This window comes from Mycteria americana, unplaced genomic scaffold (assembly GCF_035582795.1).
Source record: "Mycteria americana isolate JAX WOST 10 ecotype Jacksonville Zoo and Gardens unplaced genomic scaffold, USCA_MyAme_1.0 Scaffold_224, whole genome shotgun sequence".
Classification (NCBI taxonomy): Eukaryota; Metazoa; Chordata; class Aves; order Ciconiiformes; family Ciconiidae; genus Mycteria; species Mycteria americana.
Window position 1 is genome coordinate 13,688 of NW_027445564.1, and position 20,836 is coordinate 34,523.

Consider the following 20,836-nt stretch of genomic DNA (forward strand, 5'->3'; position numbering starts at 1 on the left):
ATCCCAGTCCCTCCCAGTATGATCTCCAGCCCCCTCCCAGTCCCCCCCAGTATATCCCAGTCCCTCCCAGTCCCTCCCAGTCCCTCCCAGTATATCCCAGTCCCCCCCAGTATGATCTCCAGCCCCCCCCAGTCCCTCCCAGTATATCCCAGTCCCTCCCAGTATGATCTCCAGCCCCCCCAGTATATCCCAGTCCCTCCCAGTCCCTCCCAGTATGATCTCCAGCCCCCCCAGTATATCCCAGTCCCCCCCAGTCCCTCCCAGTATGATCCCCAGCCCCCCCCAGTATACCCCAGTCCCTCCCAGTCCCTCCCAGTCCCCCCCAGTATGATCTCCAGCCCCCCCCAGCCCCCCCCAGTATATCCCAGCCCCCCCCAGTCCCTCCCAGTCCCTCCCAGTATGATCCCCAGCCCCCCCCAGTATACCCCAGTATATCCCAGTCCCTCCCAGTATGATCTCCAGCCCCCCCCAGTCCCCCCCAGTCCCTCCCAGTCCCTCCCAGTATATCCCAGTCCCTCCCAGTATGATCTCCAGCCCCCCCCAGTATACCCCAGTATATCCCAGTCCCTCCCAGTCCCTCCCAGTATGATCTCCAGCCCCCCCCAGTATATCCCAGTCCCCCCCAGTCCCTCCCAGTCCCTCCCAGTATGATCTCCAGCCCCCCCCAGTATACCCCAGTATATCCCAGTCCCTCCCAGTCCCTCCCAGTATGATCTCCAGCCCCCCCCAGTATATCCCAGTCCCTCCCAGTCCCCCCCAGTCCCCCCCAGTATATCCCAGTGTGGTCTCCAGCCCCCCCCAGTATATCCCAGTATACCCCAGTCCCTCCCAGTATGATCTCCAGCCCCCCCCAGTATATCCCAGTCCCCCCCAGTATGATCTCCAGCCCCCCCCAGTACATCCCAGTCCCTCCCAGTATGATCTCCAGCCCCCCCCAGTACATCCCAGTCCCTCCCAGTATGATCTCCAGCCCCCCCCAGTACATCCCAGTCCCTCCCAGTATGATCTCCAGCCCCCCCCAGTCCCCCCCAGTCCCTCCCAGTCCCTCCCAGTCCCTCCCAGTATGATCTCCAGCCCCCCCCAGTATACCCCAGTATATCCCAGTCCCTCCCAGTATGATCCCCAGCCCCCCCCAGTCCCTCCCAGTCCCTCCCAGTCCCCCCCAGTATGATCTCCAGCCCCCCCCAGCCCCCCCCAGTCCCTCCCAGTCCCCCCCAGTATACCCCAGTCCCCCCCAGTATGATCTCCAGCCCCCCCCAGCCCCCCCCAGTCCCTCCCAGTCCCCCCCAGTATATCCCAGTCCCCCCCAGCCCCTCCCAGTCCCCTCCCAGTATACCCCAGTCCCTCCCAGTATGATCTCCAGCCCCCCCCAGTCCCTCCCAGTCCCTCCCAGTATGATCCCCAGCCCCCCCCAGTATACCCCAGTATATCCCAGTCCCTCCCAGTATGATCCCCAGCCCCTCCCAGTCCCTCCCAGTCCCCCCCAGCCCCTCCCAGTATATCCCAGTCCCTCCCAGTATATCCCAGTCCCTCCCAGTATAGTCTCCAGTCCCCTCCCAGTCCCCCCCAGTCCCCCCCAGTCCCCTCCCAGCCCCTCCCAGTCCCTCCCAGTATATCCCAGTATGGTCTCCAGCCCCTCCCAGTATATCCCAGTATATCCCAGTATATCCCAGTCCCCCCCAGCCCCTCCCAGTCCCTCCCAGTATATCCCAGTCCCTCCCAGTATAGTCTCCAGTCCCTCCCAGTCCCTCCCAGTATATCCCAGTCCCTCCCAGTATGATCTCCAGTCCCTCCCAGTCCCTCCCAGTCCCTCCCAGTATACCCCAGTCCCTCCCAGTATGATCCCCAGCCCCCCCCAGTCCCTCCCAGTCCCTCCCAGTCCCCCCCAGTCCCTCCCAGTATGATCCCCAGCCCCCCCCAGTCCCTTCCAGTCCCTCCCAGTCCCCCCAGTATGATCTCCAGCCCCCCCCAGTATATCCCAGTCCCCCCCAGTCCCTCCCAGTCCCCCCCAGTCCCTCCCAGCCCCTCCCAGTCCCTCCCAGTCCCCCCAGTATGATCTCCAGCCCCCCCCAGCCCCCCCCAGTCCCTCCCAGCCCCTCCCAGTCCCTCCCAGCCCCTCCCAGTCCCTCCCAGTCCCCCCCAGTATGATCTCCAGCCCCCCCCAGTATATCCCAGCCCCCCCCAGTATACCCCCAGTCCCTCCCAGTCCCCCCCAGTATGATCCCCAGCCCCCCCCAGCCCCCCCCAGCCCCCCCCAGTCCCTCCCAGTCCCTCCCAGTGCTCCCAGTACCGTTGAAGCTGGCGCGCCGGATGTGGCCCAGCAGGCGCCGCCCGTCGGGGGGCTGCAGGCGGGGGCAGGGGCGGCCGCCGGGGCAGAGCTCGGCCAGGAGCGCGTGGAGGCCGTGGGCCATGGCCAGCACCGCGTCGATGACGAACTGCACCTTCCCCTCCTGCTGGTAGGGCGAGTCCCGCCCGATGCGCTCCCGCCCTGCCCCACACGCGGGGGTCAGCGACCCACGGCGGGCCCACGAGTTGGGGGGCAGCCATGGGACACCCTTATGGAAGGGATGGGGTGCACAGGGGTGAAGGAGTGGGAGGATAAGGGTGCTGCGAGGGCTGGGGAAGGGCTGATGGGGAAGGCTCTGCCCCACACTTGGGGGTCAGGGACCCACGGCGGGCCCACGAGTTGGGGGGCACCCATGGGACACCCTTATGGAAGGACAGGGGCGCCCAGGGGTGAAGGTGTGGGAGTGTGAAGGTGCCCCATGATGTGGGGAAGGATTGGGAGGAAGGCTCTGCCCCACACTTGGGGGTCAGGGACCCACGGCGGGCCCACGAGTTGGGGGGCACCCGGGGGACACCCTTATGGAAGGAGTGGGAGCGCCCAGGGGTGAAGGTGGGGGAGGATAAGGGTGCTGTGAGGGCTGGGGAAGGGCTGATGGGGAAGGCTCTGCCCCACACTTGGGGGTCTGGGACCCACGGCGGGCCCACGAGTTGGGGGGCAGCCATGGGACACCCTCATGGAAGGGATGGGGTGCACAGGGGTGAAGGAGTGGGAGGATAAGGGTGCTGTGAGGGCTGGGGAAGGGCTGATGGGGAAGGCTCTGCCCCACACTTGGGGGTCAGGGACCCACAGCGGGCCCACGAGTTGGGGGGCACCCGGGGGACACCCTCATGGAAGGAGTGGGAGCACCCAGGGGTGAAGGTGGGGGAGGATAAGGGTGCTCTAAGGGGTGGGGAAGGGCTGATGGGGAAGGCTCTGCCCCACACTTGGGGGTCAGCGACCCACGGCGGGTCCACAAGTTAGGGGGCACCCATGGGACACCCTCATGGAAGGACAGGGGTGCCCAGGGGTGAAGGAGTGGGAGTCTGAAGGTGCCCCATGATGTGGGGAAGGATTGGGAGGAAGGCTCTGCCCCACACTTGGGGGTCAGGGACCCACGGCGGGCCCACGAGTTGGGGGGCACCCGGGGGACACCCTCATGGAAGGAGTGGGAGCGCCCAGGGGTGAGGAGGGGGAGGATAAGGGTGCTGCGAGGGCTGGGGAAGGGCTGATGGGGAAGGCTCTGCCCCACACTTGGGGGTCTGGGACCCACGGCGGGCCCACGAGTTGGGGGGCACCCGGGGGACACACTTATGGAAGGAGTGGGAGCGCCCAGGGGTGAGGAGGGGGAGGATAAGGGTGCTGTGAGGGCTGGGGAAGGGCTGATGGGGAAGGCTCTGCCCCACACTTGGGGGTCAGGGACCCACGGCGGGCCCACGAGTTGGGGGGCACCCATGGGACATCCTTATGGAAGGAGTGGGAGCACCCAGGGGTGAAGGAGTGGGAGTGTGAAGGTGCCCCATGAGGTGGGGAAGGATTGGGAGGAAGGCTCTGCCCCACACTTGGGGGTCAGGGACCCACGGCGGGCCCACGAGTTGGGGGGCACCCGGGGGACACCCTCATGGAAGGGATGGGGTGCACAGGGGTGAAGGAGTGGGAGGATAAGGGTGCTCTAAGGGGTGGGGAAGGGCTGATGGGGAAGGCTCTGCCCCACACTTGGGGGTCAGAGACCCACGGCGGGCCCACGAGTTGGGGGGCACCCATGGGACACCCTTATGGAAGGACAGGGGCGCCCAGGGGTGAAGGAGTGGGAGTGTGAAGGTGCCCCATGAGGTGGGGAAGGATTGGGAGGAAGGCTCTGCCCCACACTTGGGGGTCTGGGACCCACGGCGGGCCCACGAGTTGGGGGGCACCCATGGGTCACCCTTATGGAAGGACAGGGGCGCCCAGGGGTGAAGGTGGGGGAGGATAAGGGTGCTGTGAGGGCTGGGGAAGGGCTGATGGGGAAGGCTCTGCCCCACACTTGGGGGTCAGAGACCCACGGCGGGCCCACGAGTTGGGGGGCACCCAGGGAACACCCTTATGGAAGGAGTGGGAGCGCCCAGGGGTGAGGAGGGGGAGGATAAGGGTGCTGTGAGGGGTGGGGAAGGGCTGATGGGGAAGGCTCTGCCCCACACTTAGGGGTCAGAGACCCACGGCGGCCCCACGGCGGCCCCACAAGTTAGGGGGCACCCATGGGACACCCTTATGGAAGGAGTGGGGTGCACAGGGGTGAAGGAGTGGGAGTGTGAAGGTGCCCCATGATGTGGGGAAGGATTGGGAGGAAGGCTCTGCCCCACACTTGGGGGTCACGGACCCACGGCGGGCCCACGAGTTGGGGGGCACCCATGGGACACCCTTATGGAAGGAGTGGGAGCGCCCAGGGGTGAGGAGGGGGAGGATAAGGGTGCTGTGAGGGCTGGGGAAGGGCTGATGGGGAAGGCTCTGCCCCACACTTGGGGGTCTGGGACCCACGGCGGGCCCATAAGTTGGGGGGCACCCAGGGGACACCCTTATGGAAGGAGTGGGAGCACCCAGGGGTGAAGGAGTGGGAGTCTGAAGGTGCCCCATGATGTGGGGAAGGATTGGGAGGAAGGCTCTGCCCCACACTTGGGGGTCACGGACCCACGGCGGGCCCACAAGTTGGGGGGCACCCATGGGACACCGTTATGGAAGGAGTGGGAGCACCCAGGGGTGAGGAGGGGGAGGATAAGGGTGCTGTGAGGGCTGGGGAAGGGCTGATGGGGAAGGCTCTGCCCCACACTTAGGGGTCAGAGACCCACGGCAGCCCCACGGCGGGCCCACAAGTTAGGGGGCACCCATGGGACACCATTATGGAAGGACAGGGGTGCCCAGGGGTGAAGGAGTGGGAGGATAAGGGTGCTGCGAGGGCTGGGGAAGGGCTGATGGGGAAGGCTCTGCCCCACACTTAGGGGTCAGGGACCCATGGCGGCCCCACGGCGGCCCCACAAGTTAGGGGGCACCAATGGGACATCCTTATGGAAGGAGTGGGAGCGCCCAGGGGTGAGGAGGGGGAGGATAAGGGTGCTGCGAGGGCTGGGGAAGGGCTGATGGGGAAGGCTCTGCCCCACACTTGGGGGTCTGGGACCCACGGCGGGCCCACGAGTTAGGGGGCACCCATGGGACACCCTTATGGAAGGAGTGGGAGCGCCCAGGGGTGAGGAGGGGGAGGATAAGGGTGCTGTGAGGGGTGGGGAAGGGCTGATGGGGAAGGCTCTGCCCCACACTTGGGGGTCACGGACCCATGGCAGACCCATAAGTTGGGGGGCACCCAGGGGACATCCTTATGGAAGGAGTGGGAGCGCCCAGGGGTGAGGAGGGGGAGGATAAGGGTGCTGTGAGGGCTGGGTAAGGGCTGATGGGGAAGGCTCTGCCCCACACTTGGGGGTCTGGGACCCATGGTTGCCCCATAAGTTGGGGGGCACCCAGGGGACACCCTTATGGAAGGAGTGGGAGCGCCCAGGGGTGAGGAGGGGGAGGATAAGGGTGCTGTGAGGGCTGGGTAAGGGCTGATGGGGAAGGCTCTGCCCCACACTTGGGGGTCACGGACCCATGGCAGACCCATAAGTTGGGGGGCACCCAGGGGACACCCTTATGGAAGGAGTGGGAGCGCCCAGGGGTGAGGAGGGGGAGGATAAGGGTGCTGCGAGGGGTTGGGAAGGGCTGATGGGGAAGGCTCTGCCCCACACTTGGGGGTCTGGGACCCACGGCGGGCCCACAAGTTGGGGGGCACCCAGGGGTGACACTTAAGGAAGGGATGGGGTGCCCAGGGGGTGACCCACACATGTGGGGTGTAGGGGTGAGGGTGCCCCATGATGTGGGGAGGGGTTGGGTGGGAAGGCTCTGCCCTACACGTGTGGGTCAGGGACCCACAGCTGCCCCACAGGTAATGGGGTGGGCACCCAGGGGTGCCCCACACATAGGGGTCAGGCACCTATGGGTGCCCCACACTTGGGGGTCAGCGCAGGCTGCCCCACATCGCAGCCACTCGCAGTCACGGGGCAGAGCCGGGCGCCGTGGGGCAGCCGGGGGTGCCATGGGGCAGAGCCGGGTGCCGTGGGGCATAGCCAGGGGTGCTATGGGGCACGCTGGGGGGCACCCAGGGGCGCCGTGGGGCAGAAGGGGGTTACCTGTGCACTTGCGGATGGGGGTGCCGGGGGCGCCGTGGGGCTCGCTGTGGGGCTCGCTGTGGGGCAGGCGGCAGTTGAAGTCGTCCTCCCAGAACTCGTGGAACCAGAGGTTGCGGCGGTTGTTCTCCAGCGAGCGGGAGGTGAAGTACTCGTCGAAGCCTGGGTGGGGGGCACCCCATAGCGCCGTGGGGCAGGCCGTGGGGCGCCCCATAGCGCCGTGGGGCACCCCATAACCAGATGACCCCGACGGTGATGGGGCCCTCCCCGAACGCCTCCCCGCACCCCCTTGGGCCGGGCTGGATCCCCTCAAGGTTGCCATGGGGCAGGCCGTGGGGCTGCCCCATAGCGCTGTGGGGCTGCCCCATAACCAGATGACCCCGATGGTGTCGGGACCCTCCCCAAATGCCTCCCCGCACCCCCTTGGGCCGGGCTGCGTCCCCCCAAGGTTGCCGCGGGGCAGGCCGTGGGGCCGCCCCATAGCGCCGTGGGGCACCCCATAGTGCCGTGGGGCTGCCCCATAACCAGATGACCCCGACGGTGTCGCGACCCTCCCCGAAGGCCTCCCCGCACCCACGTAGGATGGGCTGCATCCCCCCGAGGTTGCCGCGGGGCGGGCCGTGGGGCTGCCCCATAGTGCCGTGGGGCACCCCATAGTGCTATGGGGCTGCCCCATAACCAGATAAGACCGAAAGGTGTCGCGACCCTCCCCGAACGCCTCCCCGCACCCCTTTGGGCCGGGCTGGATCCCCCCGAGGTTGCCGCGGGGCAGGCCGTGGGGCTGCCCCATAGCGCCGTGGGGCTGCCCCATAACCAGATGACCCCGACGGTGTCGCGACCCTCCCCGAAGGCCTCCCCGCACCCCCTTGGGCCGGGCTGGATCCCCCCGAGGTTGCCGCGGGGCAGGCCGTGGGGCTGCCCCATAGCGCCGTGGGGCACCCCATAACCAGATGACCCCGACGGTGATGGGGCCCTCCCCGAAGGCCTCCCCGCACCCCCTTGGGCCGGGCTGGATCCCCTCAAGGTTGCCATGGGGCAGGCCGTGGGGCTGCCCCATAGCGCCGTGGGGCTGCCCCATAACCAGATGACCCTGACGGTGTCGCAACCCTCCCCGAAGGCCTCCCCGCACCCCCTTGGGCCGGGCTGGATCCCCTCAAGGTTGCCATGGGGCAGGCCGTGGGGCTGCCCCATAGCGCCGTGGGGCTGCCCCATAACCAGATGACCCCGACGGTGTCGCGACCCTCCCCGAAGGCCTCCCCGCACCCACTTAGGATGGGCTGGATCCCCTCCAGGTTGCCGCGGGGCGGGCCGTGGGGCTGCCCCATAGCGCCGTGGGGCTGCCCCATAACCAGATGACCCCGACGGTGTCGCGACCCTCCCCGAAGGCCTCCCCGCACCCACGTAGGATGGGCTGGGTCCCCCCGAGGTTGCCGCGGGGCGGGCCGTGGGGCCGCCCCATAGCGCCGTGGGGCTGCCCCACGGCGGGGGCTCACCGGGCACGGAGGCGCGCTTGGGCAGGATGGTGATGGCGCCCCGGGCCGCCGCCTCCAGCCCCTGCACCGGCGCCATCTTGGCCCCCCAGCTGTCGGAGCCCACCCAGCTGAAGTGGCCCGAGAGGTTGGCCCGGGCGGCCGCCGCCAGCACCCGCCTGCGGAGAGAGCGACTGGGAGCACTGGGAGGCACTGGGAGGGACTGGGGGGGGAGTGGGGGGGGACTGGGGGGGACTGGGAGGCTACTGGGAGGCTACTGGGAGGGACTGGGGGGGAGTGGGAGGGAGTGGGTGGGGACTGGGAGGGACTGGGGGGTTACTGGGATGAACTGGGAGGGACTGGGAGGGACTGGGGGGGGGACTGGGGGGGACTGGGATGAACTGGGAGGCTACTGGGAGACTACTGCGAGGCTACTGGGAGCACTGGGAGGGGCTGGGGGGGACTGCGGGGGACTGGGATGAACTGGGAGGGACTGGGAGGGACTGGGGGGGGACTGGGGGGGGCTGGGGGGGACTGGGATGAACTGGGAGGCTATTGGGAGACTACTGGGAGGCTACTGGGAGCACTGGGAGGGACTGGGGGGGGCTGGGGGAGACTGGGAGGGACTGGGGGGACTGGGGGGTTACTGGGATGAACTGGGAGGGACTGGGGGGGGCTGGGGGGGACTGGGGGGGACTGGAAGGGGAGTGGGGGGGACTGGGCTATACTGGGAGGGGCTGGGAGGGAACTGGTGAGTTACTGGGGCTTCCTGCTCTATACTGGTTTATACTGGGGGGCTCTTGGTCTCTACTGGTCTCTACTGGTCTCTACTGGGGGTTACTGGTCATCGTTTGACGTCACCCACGCTGGCGCAGCCGCTATGGGTCGTGCTGGGATCAGTTGGGGCTGTTCCTGGGCCGGTTGCTGGTCTATACTGGTCCCTACTGGTCCCTACTGGTCTATACTGGTCTGTACTGGTCTCTACTGGTCCTTACTGGTCTCTACTGGGGGTTACTGGTCATCGTTTGACGTCACCCACGCTGGCAAAGCCGCTATGGGTCGTGCTGGGATCAGTTGGGGCTGTTCCTGGGCCAGTTCCTGGTCCTTACTGGTCCCTACTGGTCCCTACTGGTCCCTACTGGTCTATACTGGTCTGTACTGGTCTATACTGGTCCCTACTGGTCTCTACTGGGGGTTACTGGTCATCGTTTGACGTCAACCATGCTGGCGCAGCCGCTATGGGTCATGCTGGGATCACTGGAAGGGGGTTCCTGGGCCAGTTGCTGGTCTGTACTGGTCCCTACTGGTCCCTACTGGTCTATACTGGTCCCTACTGGTCTCTACTGGTCTCTACTGGTGTCTACTGGGGGTTACTGGTCATCGTTTGACGTCACCCACGCTGGCGCAGCCGCTATGGGTCGTGCTGGGGTCACTGGAGGGGGGTTCCTGGGCCAGTTGCTGGTCTGTACTGGTCCCTACTGGTCCCTACTGGTCTATACTGGTCCATACTGGTCTATACTGGTCTATACTGGTCTCTACTGGGGGTTACTGGTCATCGTTTGACATCACCCACGCTGGCAAAGCCGCTATGGGTCGTGCTGGGATCAGTAGGGGCTGTTCCTGGGCCAGTTCCTGGTCTGTACTGGTCCCTACTGGTCCCTACTGGTCCCTACTGGTCTATACTGGTCCGTACTGGTCTCTACTGGTCCTTACTGGTCTCTACTGGGGGTTACTGGTCATCGTTTGACGTCACCCACGCTGGCGCAGCCGCTATGGGTCGTGCTGGGGTCACTGGAGGGGGGTTCCTGGGCCAGTTCCTGGTCTGTACTGGTCCCTACTGGTCCCTACTGGTCTATACTGGTCCGTACTGGTCTCTACTGGTCTCTACTGGTGTCTACTGGGGGTTACTGGTCATCGTTTGACGTCACCCACGCTGGCGCAGCCGCTATGGGTCGTGCTGGGATCAGTTGGGGCTGTTCCTGGGCCAGTTCCTGGTCTGTTCTGGTCTATACTGGTCTATACTGGTCTATACTGGTCCGTACTGGTCCTTACTGGTCTCTACTGGTCTCTACTGGGGGTTACTGGTCATCATTTGACGTCACCCACGCTGGCGCAGCCGCTGTGGGTCGTGCTGGGATCACTGGAGGGGGGTTCCTGGGCCAGTTTCTGGTCCTTACAGGTCCTTACTGGTCCCTACTGGTCTATACTGGTCCCTACTGGTCTCTACTGGTCTATACTGGTGTCTACTGGGGGTTACTGGTCATCATTTGACATCACCCACGCTGGGGCAGCCGCTATGGGTCGTGCTGGGATCACTGGAGGGGGGTTCCTGGGCCAGTTGCTGGTCTGTACTGGTCCCTACTGGTCCCTACTGGTCTATACTGGTCTGTACTGGTCTATACTGGTCTCTACTGGGGGTTACTGGTCATCATTTGATGTCACCCACGCTGGCGAAGCCGCTATGGGTTGTGCTGGGGTCACTGGAGGGGGCTTCCTGGGCCAGTTCCTGGTCTGTACTGGTCTGTACTGGTCCCTAGTGGTCCCTACTGGTCCCTACTGGTCTATACTGGTCTGTACTGGTCTATACTGGTCCCTACTGGTCTCTACTGGGGGTTACTGGTCATCGTTTGACGTCAGCCACGCTGGCGCAGCCGCTATGGGTCGTGCTGGGATCACTGGAGGGGGGTTCCTGGGCCAGTTCCTGGTCCTTACTGGTCCCTACTGGTCCCTACTGGTCTCTACTGGTCTATACTGGTCTCTACTGGGGGTTACTGGTCATCGTTTGACGTCACCCACGCTGGCGAAGCCGCTATGGGTCGTGCTGGGGTCACTGGAGGGGGGGTCCTGGGCCAGTTCCTGGTCTGTACTGGTCTGTACTGGTCCTTACTGGTCCCTACTGGTCCCTACTGGTCTATACTGGTCTCTACTGGTCTATACTGGGAGTTACTGGTCATCGTTTGACGTCACCCACGCTGGCGCAGCCGCTATGGGTCGTGCTGGGATCACTGGAGGGGGGTTCCTGGGCCAGTTCCTGGTCTGTACTGGTCCCTACTGGTCCCTACTGGTCTATACTGGTCCCTACTGGTCTATACTGGTCTATACTGGTCTCTACTGGGGGTTACTGGTCATCGTTTGACGTCACCCACGCTGGCAAAGCCGCTATGGGTCGTGCTGGGATCAGTAGGGGCTGTTCCTGGGCCAGTTCCTGGTCTGTACTGGTCCCTACTGGTCCCTACTGGTCCCTACTGGTCTATACTGGTCCGTACTGGTCTGTACTGGTCTGTACTGGTCTCACCGGATGTCGTCCTCGTTGGCGAAGAGGACGACGCCGCGGGCGTTCGAGGTCTCCATCAGGCGCTCGATCACCTTCGCAAACTCCCCCGGGCGCGGCTCCCGCGGGATCTTGATGGACTGGGCGATGCACAGGCCCCCTGCACCAGTACAAACCAGTACAAACCAGTACGGACCAGTACGGGCCGCTACGGACCAGTACAAACCAGTAACCCCCCCCCCCCCCCCGTAGACCCCAGTTGGAGATGAGGGGGTGACACCGTCTCCACTCCTTGAAGAGCCCCCCCCCCCCCCAGTACATCCCAGTGCCTCCCAGTATATCCCAGTATGACCCAGTGCCCCTCCCAGTGCCTCCCAGTACAGCCCAGTGCCCCTCCCAGTATGGCCCAGTCCCTTACTGGTCTCAGACAAAGGTGTCACCCCCTCTCCCACTGGAGGTTCCCTCAAAGACTGGGGTGGATCCCGCCCTCCCAGTGCTCCCAGTGCCTCCCAGTGCCTCCCAGTATACCCCAGTGCCCTTCCCAGTCCCTCCCAGTATGCCCCAGTCCCTTACTGGTCCCACATCCCCATCTCACCCCCTCTCCCATTGACGTTGCCCTCAAACACGAGGTTGGATCCCTCCCTCCCAGTCCCCTCCCAGTGCCTCCCAGTCCCTCCCAGCGCCTCCCAGTCCCTCCCAGTGCCTCCCAGTCCCCTCCCAGTCCCTCCCAGTATACCCCAGTCCCTTACTGGTCTCATACAACGGTGTCACCCCCTCTCCCATTGACGTTGCCCTCAAACATGAGGTTGGATCTGTCCCTCCCAGTCCCTCCCAGTCCCTCCCAGTGCCTCCCGGTGCCTCCCAGTCCTCTCCCACTCCCTCCCCCTATACCCCAGTGCCTCCCAGTCCCTCCCAGTTCAACCCAGTCCCTTACTGGTCCCATACAACGGTGTCACCCCCTCTCCCATTGACGTTGCCCTCAAACATGAGGTTGCATCCCTCCCTCCCAGTCCCCTCCCAGTGCCTCCCAGTGTCTCCCAGTCCCTCCCAGTCCCTCCCAGTCCCTCCCGCTGCCTCCCTGTCCCCTCCCACTATACCCCATTGCCTCCCAGTCCCTCCCAGTATACCCCAGTCCCTTACTGGTCCCACACCCCCATCTCACCCCCTCTCCCATTGACGTTGCCCTCAAACACGAGGTTGGATCCCTCCCTCCCAGTCCCTCCCAGTGCCTCCCAGTGCCTCCCAGTGCCTCCCAGTCCCTCCCAGTCCCTCCCAGTGCCTCCCAGTGCCTCCCAGTCCCTCCCAGTATACCCCAGTCCCTTACTGGTCCCATACAATGGTGTCACCCCCTCTCCCATTGACGTTGCCCTCAAACACGAGGTTGGATCCCTCCCTCCCAGTCCCCTCCCAGTCCCTCCCAGTCCCTCCCAGTATACCCCAGTCCCTCCCAGTATACCCCAGTCCCTTACTGGTCCCATACAACGGTGTCACCCCCTCTCCCATTGACGTTGCCCTCAAACACGAGGTTGGATCCCTCCCTCCCAGTCCCCTCCCAGTCCCTCCCAGCACCTCCCAGTCCCTCCCAGTGCCTCCCAGTCCCCTCCCAGTGCCTCCCAGTCCCCTCCCAGTATACCCCAGTCCCTTACTGGTCCCATACAACGGTGTCACCCCCTCTCCCATTGACGTTGCCCTCAAACACGAGGTTGGATCCCTCCCTCCCAGTCCCTCCCAGTCCCTCCCAGTGCCTCCCAGTGCCTCCCAGTCCCTCCCAGTGCCTCCCAATCCCTCCCAGTGCCCCTCCCACTATACCCCAGTGCCTCCCAGTCCCTCCCAGTATGCCCCAGTCCCTTACTGGTCCCACACCCCTATCTCACCCCCTCTCCCATTGACGTTGCCCTCAAACACGAGGTTGGATCCCTCCCTCCCAGTCCCTCCCAGTGCCTCCCAGTGCCTCCCAGCCCCTCCCAGTGCCTCCCAGTGCCTCCCAGCCCCTCCCAGTGCCTCCCAGTGCCTCCCAGTCCCTCCCAGTCCCTTCCCACTATACCCCAGTGCCTCCCAGTGCCTCCCAGTCCAACCCAGTCCCTTACTGGTCCCATACAACGGTGTCACCCTCTCTCCCATTGACGTTGCCCTCAAACACGAGGTTGCATCCCTCCCTCCCAGTCCCCTCCCAGTGCCTCCCAGTCCCTCCCAGTGTCTCCCAGTGCCCCTCCCACTATACCCCAGTGCCTCCCAGTCCAACCCAGTCCCTTACTGGTCCCATACAATGGTGTCACCCCCTCTCCCATTGACGTTGCCCTCAAACACGAGGTTGGATCCCTCCCTCCCAGTCCCCTCCCAGTGCCTCCCAGTGCCTCCCAGTGCCTCCCAGTCCCTCCCAGTGCCTCCCAGTCCCCTCCCAGTCCCTCCCAGTATACCCCAGTCCCTTACTGGTCCCACACCCCCATCTCACCCCCTCTCCCATTGACGTTGCCCTCAAACACGAGGTTGGATCCCTCCCTCCCAGTGCCTCCCAGTCCCTCCCAGTCCCTCCCAGTGCCTCCCAGTCCCTCCCAGTCCCCTCCCAGTGCCTCCCAGCGCCTCCCAGTGCCTCCCAGTCCCTCCCAGTCCCCTCCCACTATACCCCAGTGCCTCCCAGTGCCTCCCAGTCCAACCCAGTCCCTTACTGGTCTCATACAACGGTGTCACCCCCTCTCCCATTGACGTTGCCCTCAAACACGAGGTTGGATCCCTCCCTCCCAGTCCCCTCCCAGTGCCTCCCAGTCCCCTCCCAGTCCCTCCCAGTGCCTCCCAGTCCCTCCCAGTGTCTCCCAGTGCCCCTCCCACTATACCCCAGTGCCTCCCAGTCCAACCCAGTCCCTTACTGGTCCCACACCCCCATCTCACCCCCTCTCCCATTGACGTTGCCCTCAAACATGAGGTTGGATCTCTCCCTCCCAGTCCCCTCCCAGTGCCTCCCAGTCCCCTCCCAGTCCCTCCCAGTGTCTCCCAGTCCCTCCCAGTGCCCCTCCCACTATACCCCAGTCCCTCCCAGTCCAACCCAGTCCCTTACTGGTCCCATACAACGGTGTCACCCCCTCTCCCATTGACGTTGCCCTCAAACACGAGGTTGGATCCCTCCCTCCCAGTCCCCTCCCAGTGCCTCCCAGTCCCTCCCAGTGCCTCCCAGTCCCCTCCCACTATACCCCAGTGCCTCCCAGTCCTTCCCAGTATGCCCCAGTCCCTTACTGGTCCCACACCCCCATCTCACCCCCTCTCCCATTGATGTTGCCCTCAAACACGAGGTTGGATCCCTCCCTCCCAGTCCCCTCCCAGTCCCTCCCAGTGCCTCCCAGTGCCTCCCAGTGCCTCCCAGTGCCTCCCAGTCCCTCCCAGTCCCCTCCCACTATACCCCAGTGCCTCCCAGTGCCTCCCAGTCCAACCCAGTCCCTTACTGGTCTCATACAACGGTGTCACCCCCTCTCCCATTGACGTTGCCCTCAAACACGAGGTTGGATCCCTCCCTCCCAGTGCCTCCCAGTCCCTCCCAGTGCCTCCCAGCGCCCCCCAGCGCCTGACCGGCCTCCCGGGAGCTCTGGACGAAGGCCTCCACGCCGCTCTCGCCGTAGTTGCCCTCGGAGGCCAGGGTGGAGACGTAGCTCCAGCCCAGCGCCCGCACCACGTCCACCATGGCCTGCGCCTGGTAGGAGTCGGGGGGAACCACCCGGGAGAAGAACTCGTAGCGCCCGGGGTCGCTCAGCTCCGGCGCCGTGGAGGCGTAGGAGATCTGGGGGATCTGGGGACATCGGGGACGTCGGGGACGTCAGGGACATTGGGGACGTTGGGGACGTTGGGGACGTCGGGGGCGTTGAGGGACCTGGGGACATGGGGAGATGTGGGGGACTTGGGGACACCCGGGGGTGGCTCAGCTCTGGAGCTGTGGAGGCGTGGGGGATCTGGGGGATCTGGGGACATGGGGATGTCGGGGATGTCAGGGACCTTGGGGACGTCAGGGACATTGGGGACATCGGGGATGTTGGGGACATTGGGGACATTGGGGACATCAGGGACGTTGGGGATGTTGGGGGACTTGGGGACACCCAGGGGTGGCTCAGCTCTGGCACCGTGGAGGTGTGGGAGATCTGGGGGATCTGGGGACACGGGGACGTCGGGGACGTCAGGGACCTTGGGGACGTCGGGGACGTTGGGGACATTGGGGACGTTGGGGACGTCGGGGACGTTGGGGACGTTGGGGACGTTGGGGACATTGGGGGCCTTGGGGACACCCAGGGTGGCTCAGCTCCGGCGCCGTGGAGGCGTGGGGGATCTGGGGGATCTGGGGACACGGGGACGTCGGGGACGTCGGGGACCTTGGGGACGTTGGGGACGTTGGGGACATCGGGGACGTTGGGGATTTTGGGGGACTTGGGGACACCCAGGGGTGGCTCAGCTCCAGAGCCATGGAGGTGTGGGGGATCTGGGGGATCTGGGGACATTGGGGACGTCGGGGACCTTGGGGACGTCGGGGACGTTGGGGACGTTGGGGACATTGGGGACGTTGGGGACATCGGGGACATTGGGGACATCGGGGACATCGGGGACGTTGGGGATGTTGGGGGACTTGGGGACACCCAGGGGTGGCTCAGCTCCGGGGCTGTGGAGGTGTGGGAGATCTGGGGGATCTGGGGACACGGGGACATCGGGGACATTGGGGACGTTGGGGACATCAGGGACGTTGGGGACGTTGGGGACATTGGGGACATCAGGGATGTTGGGGACGTTGGGGGACTTGGGGGACTTGGGGACACCCAGGGGTGGCTCAGCTCCGGGGCTGTGGAGGCGTGGGAGATCTGGGGGATCTGGGGACACGGGGACACCTCAGGGGACGTGGGGACATCGGGGACGTTGGGGACGTTGGGGACATTGGGGACATCAGGGACATCGGGGACATGGGGACATGAGGGGACACGGGGGAGAAGAAGGGCTCGTAGCGCCCGGGGTCGCTCAGCTCCGGCGCCGTGGAGGCGTAGGAGATCTGGGGGATCTGGGGACACCGGGGACGTCGGGGACGTCAGGGACATTGGGGACGTTGGGGACCTTGGGGACGTTGGGGACGTTGGGGACGTCGGGGACATCGGGGACGTTGGGGATGTTGGGGGAGTTGGGGACACCCAGGGGTGGCTCAGCTCTGGGGCTGTGGAGGTGTGGGAGATCTGGGGACATGGGGACACCTCAGGGGACGTGGGGACGTCGGGGACGTTGGGGACGTTGGGGACATCGGGGACGTCGGGGACGTCGGGGACCTTGGGGACATTGGGGACATCAGGGACGTTGGGGATGTTGGGGGACTTGGGGACACCCAGGGGTGGCTCAGCTCCGGCGCCGTGGAGGTGTGGGAGATCTGGGGGATCTGGGGACACGGGGACGTCGGGGACGTCAGGGACCTTGGGGACGTTGGGGACGTCGGGGACGTTGAGGGACCTGGGGACATGGGGAGATGTGGGGGACTTGGGGACACCCAGGGGTGGCTCAGCTCCGGGGCCATGGAGGCGTGGGGGATCTGGGGGATCTGGGGACACTGCAGGGGACATCGGGGACATCGGGGACGTTGGGGACATTGGGGACATCAGGGATGTTGGGGACGTTGGGGGACATGGGGACACCCGGGGGTGGCTCGGGTCTGGGGTCATCGAGGTGGGGGGGATCTGGGGACACGGGGACACCTCAGGGGACATCGGGGACATCGGGGACATCAGGGACATTGGGGACGTTGGGGACGTTGGGGACATCGGGGACGTTGGGGACACCGGGGACACCGGGGACACGGGGGGACACGGGGGAGGGTGGGGACACCTGAGGGGACACAGGGGGACCCAGGGGGTGGCACGAGGCCACGGTGGGCGGGGGGAGGGGCCGGGGAGGGGACATTGGGGACATCGGGGCGTCCACCCCCCCCCCCCCCCCGTGTCCCTAATCCCCCCTAATCCCCCGGGGCCACTTGCTGCCGCCCCAGGGCATTGTGGGTAACGGGGGGGGGGGGGGGAGAGGGGGAGAAGGTTCTGGAAGGTGCCAAGGGGGGGGGGGGGGGGAGGGGCTGTGACAGGGACACTGCGGGGCCAGAGGTGGCCCCTGTCCCCCCCCTCGTCCCCAACGTCCCCTTCGTGCCCCTCCCCCCCCCCCCCATGGCCCCTCCGTCCCCGCGGGGCGGTGGCCACCGGAGGGGGGGGGGGAGGTGGCCCCTCATGGCCACCAATGTCCCCGTGTCCCCTCCCCCCCTCCCTGTCTTTCCGGTGTCCCCAAACGTCCCCAAACGTCCCCAAACGTCCCCAGACCTCCCCCGCGCCCCCCCCACGGGGGGCAGAGCTGGAGGACGTTGGCCACCATGATGGAGGTGGCTCCTCCCCCCCCCTCCCCGTGTCCCCCTGTCCCCCCCCAACGTCCCCGCGTCCCCCGTCCCTCCATCCCCCCGTGTCCCCAACGTCCCCGAGGTCCCCGAGGTCCCCACTCAGGGCGAAGAGCCTGAGCACGTTGGCCACCATGATGGAGACGGAACTGGCCAAGGCCCTGATGACCCCCATGGCCCCATGGCCCCAACGTCCCCAACGTCCCCAACGTCCCCAATGACCCCAACGCCCCCAACACCCCCAACGTCCCCAACGTCCCCAACGCCCCCAACGCCCCCGAGGTCCCCAACTCACGGCGAAGAGCCTGAGCACGTTGGCCACCATGGTGGAGACGGAACTGGCCAAGGCCCTGATGACCCCCATGGCCCCATGGCCCCAATGTCCCCAACGTCCCCAAGGTCCCCAACACCCTCAAGGTCCCCAATGTCCCCAACGCCCCCAACGTCCCCAACGTCCCCAACGCCCCCAAGGTCCCCAACGCCCCCAACGCTCCCAACGCCCCCAACGTCCCCAACGCCCCCAACGTCCCCAATGCCCCGATGACCCCCATGTCCCCCAACGTCCCCAACGCCCCCAACGCCCCCAACGTCCCCAATGTCCCCAACGTCCCCCATGTCCCTGATGACCCCCATGTCCCCAATGTCCCCAACGTCCCAACGTCCCCAACGCCCCCAACGCCCCCAACACCCCCGAGGTCCCAACACCCCCCAACTCACGGCGAAGAGCCTGAGCACGTTGGCCACCATGATAGAGACGGAACTGGCCAAGGCCCCGATGACCCCCATGGGCCCCAACGTCCCAACGTCCCCAACGTCCCCAACACCCTCAAGGTCCCCAATGTCCCAAGATCCCCAACGTCCCCAAGGTCCCCAACTCACGGCGAAGAGCCTGAGCACGTTGGCCACCATGATGGAGACGGAACTGGCCAAGGCCCGATGACCCCCATGGCCCCAACGTCCCCAACGTCCCCAAGGTCCCCAACACCCTCAAGGTCCCCAATGTCCCCGATGACCCCCATGTCCCCACGCCCCCAACACCCCCAATGTCCCCAACGCCCCCGAGGTCCTCAACACCCCCAACGCCCCCAACGTCCCCCCCCAACTCACGGCGAAGAGCCTGAGCACGTTGGCCACCATGATGGAGACGGAACTGGCCGAAGCCCCGATGACCCCCACCAGGCGCTCGGGCGGGGCCCGGCGGGGCGGGCTGCCGTCGGCGCAGGTGCCCTCGCCCTCGGCGGGGGGCAGGAGGCTGCGGACGAAGCCCAGGGCCTGCTCCAGGGCGTAGGTGTCGCGGGAGCAGGTGTCCAGGATGCGGGCGCCCAGGGTGACGTTGGGCAGCACCCGCGGGTCCCCGTTCACCCGGTCCAGGGCGTAGAGCATGGCCTCCAGGCGATGGATCCCCTTCTCCTTCTTGACGGCTCCGCAGGGGACCCCGGCCGGACCCCGGGCGTGGACGGGGAAGAGCCCCCCCAGGGTGAGGTCCCCCTCCAGGCGGATGGCGTGGGGCTGGGTGGGGTAGGGGGGGGCGGCCGAGGGGGGACAGAGGGAGAGGAGGAGGGGGGGGAGGGTCAGGAGGAGGCGCATGGTGGGGGGGGGAGGGCAGGCTATGGGGCAAGGTGACAATGTGGGGGGAGGGGAGCGGCCTATGGGGGGGGGGGGAGCGGTCTATGGGGAGGGGAGCACCTTATGGGGGGGGAGAGCACCCTATGGGGAGGGGAGCAGCCTATGGGGAGGGGAGCAGCCTGTGGGGGGGGAGCACCTTATGGGGGGAGCACCCTATGGGGAGGGGAGCACCCTGGGGGGGGAGAGCACCCTATGGGGGGGGAGCACCTTATGGGGGGGGGAGCACCTTATGGGGGGGGGGAGCACCCTATGGGGGGGAGCACCCTATGGGGAGTGGGGGAGCACCCTATGGGGAGGGGAGCACCCTGTGGGGAGGGGGGGAGCACCCTATGGGGAGGGGAGCACCCTGTGGGGGGGAGCACCCTCTGGGGGGGGAGCACCCTATGGGGAGGGGGGGAGCACCCTATGGGGGGGAGCACCCTATGGGGAGGGGAGCACCCTGGGGGGGGGCAGCAGCCTATGGGGAGGGGAGCAGCCTATGGGGGGGAGCACCTTATGGGGGGGGAGAGCACCCTATGGGGAGGGGAGCACCCTACGGGGGGGGGGGAGCACCCTATGGGGGGGGAGCACCTTATGGGGAGGGGAGCACACTATGGGGAGGGGAGCACCCTATGGGGGGGGGAGCACCTTATGGGGGGGGAGAGCACCCTATGGGGAGGGGAGCAGCCTATGGGGAGGGGGGGGCAGCCTATGGGGGGGGGAGCACCCTATGGTGAGGGGAGCACCCTGGGGGGGAAGAGCACCCTATGGAGGGGGAGCACCCTATGGGGAGGGGAGCCCTTTATGGGGAGGGGGGGGCAGCCTATGGGGAGGGGAGCACCCTATGGGGAGGGGGGGAGCACCCTATGGGGAGGGGAGCACCCTGGGGGAGGAAAGCACCCTATGGGGAGGGGGGAGCACCCTATGGGGAGGGGGAGCACCCTATGGGGGGGAGCACCCTATGGGGAGGGGAGCACCCTATGGGGAGGGGGGGAGCACCCTATGGGGAGGGGGAGCACCCTATGGAGGGGGAGCACCCTATGGGGAGGGGGGGGAGCACCCTATGGAGGGGGAGCACCCTATGGGGAGGGGGGGGAGCACCCTATGGAGGGGGAGCACCCTATGGGGAGGGGAGGGGGAGCACCCTATGGGGAGCCCCTCTGGACCCCTGTGCCTGGGCTGCGCTCACCCGGGTCCCTCCGGAGCCACCGCTCCCCTCCCCCCCCGGGCCCCTCCCCCACCCCCCCTTCCCCTTCCCCTTCCCCTGCCCCCCTTCCCCTCCCCCCCCCTTCCCCTCCCCCCTCCCCTCCCCCCGCTGGCCGCACTCCCATGATGCTCTGCCCCCCCCCCCCCCAGTTCAAAGCGGCTGCGAATGGCGGGGGGAGGGGCTGGGATTAGGGGCGCCCGCCCCGCCCATCCCCCCCCGGGTTGGGGGCGCCCATCCCCCACGGCGGGGGGAGGGGAGGGGGGGGGGGGAGGGGGGAGGGGATAATCCCTGCCTCCGGGCCCGGGACCCCCCCGCGGGGCTGGGGCTATAGGGGACACGGGGGGGGCTATAGGGGACATAGGGGCCATGGGGCTATAGGGGCCATGGGGCTA

The 20,836-nt window shown here is 66.6% G+C and overlaps 1 pseudogene; it reads right to left on the reverse strand.

Moving 5' to 3' along the window:
* LOC142403374 (metabotropic glutamate receptor 6-like) overlaps nt 1-19,219 on the reverse strand; it is a 32,898-nt pseudogene extending 13,679 nt beyond the window's left edge.
* Between the last annotated feature and the right edge of the window lie 1,617 nt (nt 19,220-20,836).